Raw genomic sequence first — 9,263 nt, 5'->3', positions numbered from 1 at the left:
ATCCCAGCTTCTGACAAACAGAGGCTAGGGACACCATCCCTGCCCATCCTGGCTAATAGCAATTGATGGGCCTATCCTCCATGAACTTATCTAGTACTTTTTTGAACCCTGTTATAGTCTTGGCCTTCACAACATCTTCTGGCAGAGAGTTCCACAGACTGGGTGTTGTGTGAAGAAATACTTCCTTTTGTTTGTTTGAAATCTGCTGCCTATTAATTTTATTTGGTGACCCCTAGTTTTTGTGTTATGAGAGAGTAAACAACACTTCCTTATTTACTTTCTTCACACCAATCATGATTTTATAGCCCTCTATCATATATCCCCTTAGTCGTCTCTTTTCCATGCTGGAAAGTCCCACTCTTATTAATCTCTCCTCATACAGAAGCCATTCCATACCCCTAATTATTTTTATTGCCCTTTTCTGAACCTTTTCCAATTCCAATAGATCTTTTTTGAGATGGGGTGACCACATCTGCATGCAGTATTCAAGATGTGGTTGTACCATGGATTTACATAGAGGTAATATATGGAGATATACCTATCTCATAGAGCTGGAAGGGACCCCGAAAGGTCATTGAGTCCAGCTCCCTGCCTTCACTAGCGGGACCAAGTACTGATTTTGCCCCAGATCCCTAAGTGACCCCCTCAAGGATTGAACTCACAACCCTGGGTTTAGCAGGCCAATGCTCAAACCACTGAGCTATCCCCCTCCCCATGTCATCACATTTGCTTCATGGTCTCTCTGCAAATGAGTACATGGTATTTCCACAACAGCTCTGTGTAAAAGTGCCCTGGCTAACAGTCTATGCTGTGATCTAGCACCAAATTAAAACCTAGAAACATATTTACAAAATTGTTTGGAGAAGGGGTGAACTGAGTTAAGAGCTGCAGTTTGCTGTTTATGCAGGAGTCTCTAAACATCATAGTGTTGGAATAGTGGAAGTGATTGCTTGAATTCATGCCATAAGTTAAGCTTTCTACCTCATTTGAGGTTAGCCGTGTATTCAAGATAAATAGTGCCTCTAACTTCATTAACTGCCACTTACTCTGCTAGCCATGTCTCTATCATGAAACAACCACACAATTAGGCACTCTTCAGCACAACTGCTTGCTAAGAGACCAGGGGAACGGGAAAGGAAGGGCTATGGCAGATGAAGAGACACTGGAAATGTGTCTGAGGCAGGGGTGCATTCAGAGGGCTTCCAGCCTACTAGCTGTTTTTAATCATGAAATTTTATTAAGGGCCATGTTTGTTGTGGGATTTGAAGTAGGAGCAGCACTTATGTTCTAGTGCCTTTGTCAGAATAAGGTCCTGTTTTCCAGAGTAACAAATTATCATGCCCATGGAAATGGTAGTAATGGGAATCTTTATTGGAAATCAAAGGAATGGCATAAAGTTAAGGAGTGAACCTGGAAATTCTCAGCCTTGCATGTGCAAGGTTATCTTGCTGGGAGTTCTAATCACTGCTAAAACCAAACACTTGTCCACTTCATGGGATATTTAGCCATCCTCAATTCTTGAGCATCTGAATGACACATGCCTTGGAAGCGTTCTTGTGTCTTTGGAGCTATAGAATCACTGGGCCCTGCTCTTACTTAAAATGAATCCCTTGTCTTAATTCCTTGCTTGAGTGAGTAACCACTTTGCAGCTTTTCAGGACCACAGCCCCCAAGAGTGATTCTGGCAAAGGAATGAGCCTGGGATAAATTAAGTTCTTCTTCGAGTGCTTGCTCATATCCATTCCATTAGGTGTGTGCGCGCCGCGTGCACGATCGTCGGAAGATTTTTACCCTAGCAACACCGGCGGGTCGGCTGTGGAGCCCCCTAGAGTGGCGCCTTCATGGCGCTGAATATATACCCCAGCCGACCCGGCGCCCCCCCAGTTCCTTCTTACCGCCCCTGACGGTCGTTGGAACTGTGGAGCGCTGCTTAGCTGTTCTCCACTTTCCCTAGCTTTCTTGTTGTATCATAGTTGTAGTTATAGTTATAGTCTTAGAGTTTGTTGTAAGTTAGTTAAGTAGTTTTAAAGTTGTTCTAAATAGTCCAGGGGGTTAAGGGGGTCGTCTCCCCCCTTTTCTCCCCCGGCCGCGGGGCCGGGCTCATGCCCAACGCTCCCGGCTTCAAGCTGTGCGCCTCCTGCGCTAAACCTATGCCCACGAGCGACCCGCACGAATCTTGTCTGAAGTGCCTGGGAGAGTCACACCAGACAGACAAGTGTAAAATCTGTAAGGCCTTTCGTCCGAGAACGAAGAAGGAGCGGGACTTTCGGCTCAGGCAACTTCTGATGGAGGCGGCTCTTAGCCCGGACGCTCCTTCCACGAGCAAGGCCCCGGCACCTAGCACCTCGGTGCGCAGTGCCCCGGCGGCACCGGCTGCGACGACCACGCGAGTGGCGTCAGACAAGCCTCCCCGGCACCGGACCTCGTCGGCACCGCAGACACAGCAAGTGCCTCGGCGCCGGTCCTTATCCCCAGGGCATAAAAAAGCCCATAAGACGGGGACATCAGTGCCGAAGACGCCAGCTCCCCCAGTGTCGGGGGTAGAGCCGCGTCCACCGGTGGAGCAACGGAAACAGTTGCCTCCGGCACCGTCGACTCCGGCGCCGAGGCCGTTGAGTCCGGTGCAAATAGCGTCTCCCCCCAGGCCGGCGGTGATACAGTGCCTCCCGTCGACTCCAGAGACCTTCGCGGCGGCGAGAGACTTAATAGCTCTCACGGAGCCGGCACCGCCTCAGCCACCGGCACCGACTGCACCGTTGACTCGCCCGGTCCAGTCGAGGGGGAAACCTGCTTTGATGCGCCCACAAGGGCTGGAACCTCGGCACCGGTCCAGGTCCCGAAGCAGGTCCCCACGCCGCTCGCAGTCCCGGCGCCGAATATCGTCTCGGCACCGGTCGTACTCGCGGCCAAGATCTACTTCGCGGCACCGTTCTACGTCTCGGCACCGCTATGATCGTCGGCACCGATCAACGTCGAGACGTAGTTCTCGGCACCGCTACGGTCGGCGCTCGACGTCGAGGGGTCGCTCCCGGCACCGGGCATACTCCAGGTCCTCGTCGAGGTCCAGATCTGACTCCCGGCACCGACGAGGTCATCGGCACCGGTCGCGGTCCCGGCACCGATCGCCGGCACCGCGCAGAGATAGATCATCTCCGGACCGGCACCGTGCGGCACCGCAGCCCACCGGGATGGTTTCATCTCTCTCGGCACCGCCATGGCCGTCTAGATCGGTGTCCCGCTCCTCGGAGGACTTGTCGAGATCGGCATACCCCCCTCAAGGGCGCGCCGATGAACAAAATTTCGGCCACTGGCAGGAGATGGCAGAGGACCAATCTCATGGACCATCTCACTGGTCGTTTTGGACCCCGTGGGCATACCACCAAGAACAAGGGGCTCCAATACCATCGACCTCTCGCTCGGGTCACTCGGTTAGAAGGGCCCCAGAATCCACCATCTCTCGGCCTCCGCCAGGAGGCATGGAGGCTTCGGTGTCCACGCCACCCGACACCAGGGACCCAAGTGCAGGTGATGCCCCGGCCCAAGAGCAAAGGGATCAGGACCCCCCCTTGGATCCGGTACCACCGGAGGCATCCTCTTCCTCCTCTCCGGACGAGGCAGTGGCGGGCACTTCATGTACGGGTCCCCCTCCGATAGATCTTCGGGCTCACCAGGATCTCCTGCGTAGGATGGCCCGTAATATGGACCTGCAGGCGGAGGAGATAGTGGAGGTGCACGACCCGATCGTGAACATCCTTGGAGCAGATGTCCCATCGAGGGTGGCGTTACCTCTGATCCGCACGATCCAATCGAATGCGGATACGATATGGCAAACTCCTGCCTCCATTCCACCCACAGCGAGAGGGGTGGAAAGAAAATACTTTGTCCCCTCTAAGGACTATGGGTACTTGTACACCCACCCCCAACCGTGCTCACTGGTGGTGGAATCAGTGAATGCACGAGAGCGCCACGGCCAGCAGGCTGCAGCGCCTAAATCAAAAGAGGCTAAGCGGCTCGACCTGTTTGGCCGTAAGGTCTACTCAGCCGGAGGGCTACAACTGAGAGCGGCGAACCAACAGGCGTTACTGAGCCGCTACAATTTCAACTCCTGGAACTCTATGGGGAAGTTTAAGGAGTTGATCCCCCAAGAGTCCAGGGAAGAGTTTGGAGCCATGGTAGAGGAGGGCAAGAAGGTGGCTCGGACCTCCTTGCAGGCCTCCTTGGACATTGCAGACTCAGCGGCGAGGACCCTGGCTTCGGGCATCGCTATGCGCAGGATCTCCTGGCTTCAGGTTTCGGGTTTGCCTCCGGAGCTGCAGCAAACCCTACAAGATCTGCCTTTTGAGGGGCATGGATTGTTCTCGGATAAGACGGACTCCCGCCTGCAGAGCCTCAAGGACTCGAGAACAATCATGCGCTCCCTGGGGATGCATGTTGTGGGCCCCCAGCGCAGGCCATTTAGGCCGCAACCTCAGCGCTTCTACCCCCCCCCGCCTCGTCAGAGACAAGACTCGGCCCGGAGGCGAGGGCGAGGTGGTAGAAGAAGGTGGACCGGCCCTCAACCCGGCCAGAACCAGGGGCCACCTCGACCACCTTCAGGCCCCAGGCAGAACTTTTGAAGGTGCGGTCGAGGACGGCGCCCCAGTCATCCCCCAGGATCCAGCCCCCTCCTTTCGGGATCGCCTCTCCCACTTCCACCGTGCTTGGTCCCTTATAACTTCGGACCGTTGGGTCCTCCGCACGGTGGAGAGGGGATACGCTATCCAGTTTTCTTCTATCCCCCCCTCCTCCCCCCCTTCCCCGTCCCTCTTCAGGGACCCTTCTCACGAGCAACTTCTTATACAGGAAGTTTCTACGCTCCTCGCTATGGGGGCCATAGAGGAGGTTCCAGTGGAATTAAGGGGCAGGGGATTCTACTCCCGTTATTTCCTCATCCCCAAGTCCAAAGGAGGTCTGCGACCCATCTTGGACTTGCGCGGACTCAACAAATTCGTAGTAAAGTTGAAGTTCCGCATGGTCTCTCTGGGGGCCATTATCCCTTCCCTCGATCCTGGAGACTGGTTTGCCGCCCTCGACATGAAAGACGCATACTTTCACATTGCTATTTTCCCGCCTCACAGACGCTTCCTCCGATTCGTGGTAAACAGGGTGCACTACCAATTTGCAGTCCTTCCCTTCGGACTATCTTCGGCCCCACGGGTCTTCACGAAATGTATGGCTGTCGTGGCAGCGTACCTTCGTCGGCAAGGGATACAGGTGTTCCCGTACCTAGACGACTGGCTGGTACGCGGTCGCACCAAGGAACAAGTTCGCGATCACGTCCACATAATAGTGCGCACATTCAACAAGTTGGGTATCCTACTCAACAAGGACAAATCCACTCTAGAACCTACCCAGAGAATAGAATTCATCGGTGCGGTTCTAGACTCCAGACGCGCACAAGCCATCCTGCCAGACAATCGCTTTTGCACCATCACGAGCCTCATACAGGGACTCAAGGCCTTCCCAACTACCACGGTGAGGTCGTGCCTTACCCTCCTGGGTCACATGGCTTCATGCACGTACGTAACCAGGCATGCCAGACTTCGGCTTCGCCCACTCCAGACCTGGGTGTCATCAATATACCGCCCACATCGGGACAGCCTGAATATGGTGGTCACAATCCCGAACTCGGTCCTGACCTCCCTCACATGGTGGCTAGATCACAATGTGGTTTGCGAGGGGATGCCGTTTCACGCCCCACAACCCTCTCTGCACCTGGTCACAGACGCTTCATCTCTGGGTTGGGGCGCCCATCTCAACGAGCACCATACCCAGGGCCTGTGGACTGCACCTCAGCTAGCCCTGCACATCAATGTTCGGGAACTGATGGCGGTGCGCCTGGCGTGCCAGGCATTTCTCAATCTCCTACGTGGCCGCTGTGTGTTAGTTCTCACCGACAACACCACGGCCATGTTTTACATCAACAAGCAGGGAGGAGCACGTTCGTCAATTCTATGCCAAGAGGCCATTCGCCTGTGGGACTTCTGCATCGCCCACTCAATCCATCTCACGGCATCGTTCCTCCCTGGAGTCCAGAATACTCTGGCGGACCGGCTCAGCAGGTCCTTTCAAACGCACGAGTGGTCTATCCGTCCGGACATTATACATTCCGTCTTCCAGAAGTGGGGGTTTCCCCACATAGACCTGTTTGCATCTCGAGACAACAGGAAGTGCCACGTGTTCTGCTCCCTGCAAGGTCGAGCTCCGGGCTCCCTCTCGGATGCGTTTCTCCTTCCCTGGAAAGACCACCTGTTTTATGCCTTCCCTCCGTTTCCTCTGGTCCACAAGGTACTGCTCAAATTGCGCAGAGACCAGGCACAGGTAATTCTGATCGCTCCAGCGTGGCCGAGACAACATTGGTACACCACGCTGTTGGAACTCTCGGTTCGGACACCGATCCCGCTTCCGTTGTATCCGGATCTCATCACGCAGAACCACGGCCGGCTGCGTCACCCCGACCTGCAATCACTCCACCTCACGGCGTGGCTGCTCCATGGTTCACCCAGGCAGAGCAACAGTGTTCTCACTCTGTCCAACAGATTCTGCTGAGCAGTAGGAAGCCCTCAACACGGACCACATACTTGGCCAAGTGGAAGCGGTTCTCCTGTTGGTGCGAACAGCGAGCCACGTCCCCGTTGCACGCACCTATCCCTCTCATTTTGGAATATCTCCTATCCCTAAAACAGCAAGGGTTGGCGATATCTTCAATTAAAGTTCACCTGGCCGCTATATCGGCCTTCCATCCAGGGGAACTCGCGTCCTCGGTATTCTCTAACCCGATGGTCGTTAGATTCCTCAAGGGCTTAGACCGGACGTACCCACAACAACGTCAGCCCGTTCCGACGTGGGACCTCAACCTGGTTCTCTCCAAGCTCACAGGTCCTCCATTCGAGCCACTGGCCACCTGTTCACTTCTGTACCTGTCCTGGAAGACAGCCTTCCTCGTAGCCATCACCTCAGCAAGGCGCGTTTCTGAACTCAGGGCGCTTACATCCGAGCCCCCTTACACAGTTTTCCACAAGGATAAAGTGCAGCTTCGTCCACATCCTGCCTTTCTCCCTAAGGTGGTTTCTCCTTTTCATATCAACCAGGATATATTTCTCCCGGTCTTTCATCCTAAACCACATGCTACTCGCCAGGATCAACGTTTGCATTCTCTGGACGTACGCAGGGCCCTGGCTTTCTATATTGACCGCACAAGGCACTTTAGAAAGACGACGCAACTCTTCGTTGCAGTGGCCGACCGAATGAAAGGCTCACCGGTCTCCTCACAACGCCTATCCTCCTGGATTACGTCTTGCATCCGGACTTGCTATGACCTGGCAGGTGTCTCAGCACCGCACCTCACCGCCCACTCCACGAGGGCCCAAGCTTCCTCGACGGCTTTCCTGGCGCAAGTTCCGATACAGGACATTTGTAGAGCTGCGGTTTGGTCGTCAGTCCACACATTTACAGAACACTATGCACTAGTGCAGCAGTCCAGGGACGATGCTGCCTTCGGATCAGCAGTTTTGCACACAGCAATGTCTCACTCCGACCCCACCACCTAAGTTGGGCTTGGGAGTCACCTAATGGAATGGATATGAGCAAGCACTCGAAGAAGAAAAGACGGTTACTCACCGTTGTAACTGTTGTTCTTCGAGATGTGTTGCTCATATCCATTCCAAACCCGCCCTCCGTCCCCACTGTCGGAGTAGCCGGCAAGAAGGAACTGAGGGGGCGCCGGGTCGGCTGGGGTATATATTCAGCGCCATGAAGGCGCCACTCTAGGGGGCTCCACAGCCGACCCGCCGGTGTTGCTAGGGTAAAAATCTTCCGACGATCGTGCACGCGGCGCGCACACACCTAATGGAATGGATATGAGCAACACATCTCGAAGAACAACAGTTACAACGGTGAGTAACCGTCTTTTTCAGGCTGAAAATGAGCAAGGAGAAACTGAAGCAGTAACAGGAAATACTGGTTAATTAGGTCATTCACAAAATGGAAGTCTCTGCAGGAGACTAAAGTCTCCAGTGTTGGACTTCTGCCACTGTTCAGTAGGAAGCAGTTTGGTAGCAGGAACTAGTGATCACATTGACCTTTCTTAGAATTTGGAGAGTGACTGAGAAATGCTTAATGTCAGGTGGCAACTTCAGGGTAGGTTTTTTAACATCCTTTTCAAAAACTTGTATCACCATGGCAGCCATGGGCACGGCAGGATAAAACCACCTCCCTTGAGAGAATTGGAACAAATCTCTGTCCATTGGCTGTGGAAAATTGTGTGTTGCAGTGAAATAGGAGAGGGATACTTTAACTGAGGCTCTTCTTGCAGAACTACACTGAAGGCTGCAGGAGACTCAGACTGACTGGACACAGCTTGCAATAGCTCCTTAGCAAAGAAGAAAATTCAAGTTGATGTAGTGATTATACCAAGGCCTATTGTGAAAATGTTGAAAGAGGGAAGATTTCATTGCTGGAACAAAGGCCCCTAGTCTGTGGGACCATAAACACCAAACCCACCATCCCACGAGCAGGGTAACCTGCCCTTAACTGATCTTCCTGCACCTTTGCTTGAAGGATGGCTTGCATGATTTTTTTCTTTAGAAAACCCTATAAAATCTTAAGTCCCTCAAAATGTCTTCTTTTCTGCATCGTAGAGTCCAAGATAATGGGAAAAAGGATGCAGCCCTCATTTGCAATAACTTTCCCTACGCTGTGAAAACAGAAGCTGGGAATTATGACTTAAATGACTGTTACCCTATGATCCTTTTCATTCCTCCTCAGCTGAGCAGAGTACAGCTGGTAGTTCCAAAACGTAGGCTGAAACTTGCTTCAGCAGCCACTGTCACAAGGCTCATTAGAAAGTCTTTCTGCAGATTCTGAAAATGAGCTCTTTTTAGAGGATTTGGGGATGGCTAACAGTAGCTTTCTCCTCTGAACTCTAATTTCCTAATTACTTCCCTCTTTCGTTAACAGTAAAACAAAACCCTACACAGCTGCATGGGAAATGCCTTTTTAAGTTTTCTTTAGTGAAAAGTTAGTGTCTAGTATCTGGTTCTGAATGTTACATAGCAAAGAGACCTTTAGTCCTCAAGATCAGTGGTTCTCAACCAGGGATCCAGGGCCGCCTGGGGGGCCAAGAGCAGGTTTCAGGGGGTCCGCCAAGCAAGGCTGGCATTAGACTTGCTGAGGCCCAGGGCAGAAACCCAAAGCCCCACCGCATGGGGCTGAAGTCGGGGACC

Source organism: Chrysemys picta, chromosome 23, assembly GCF_011386835.1.
Source record: "Chrysemys picta bellii isolate R12L10 chromosome 23, ASM1138683v2, whole genome shotgun sequence".
In the NCBI taxonomy this organism is placed as follows: domain Eukaryota; kingdom Metazoa; phylum Chordata; order Testudines; family Emydidae; genus Chrysemys; species Chrysemys picta.
This window is presented reverse-complemented; position numbering follows the sequence as displayed.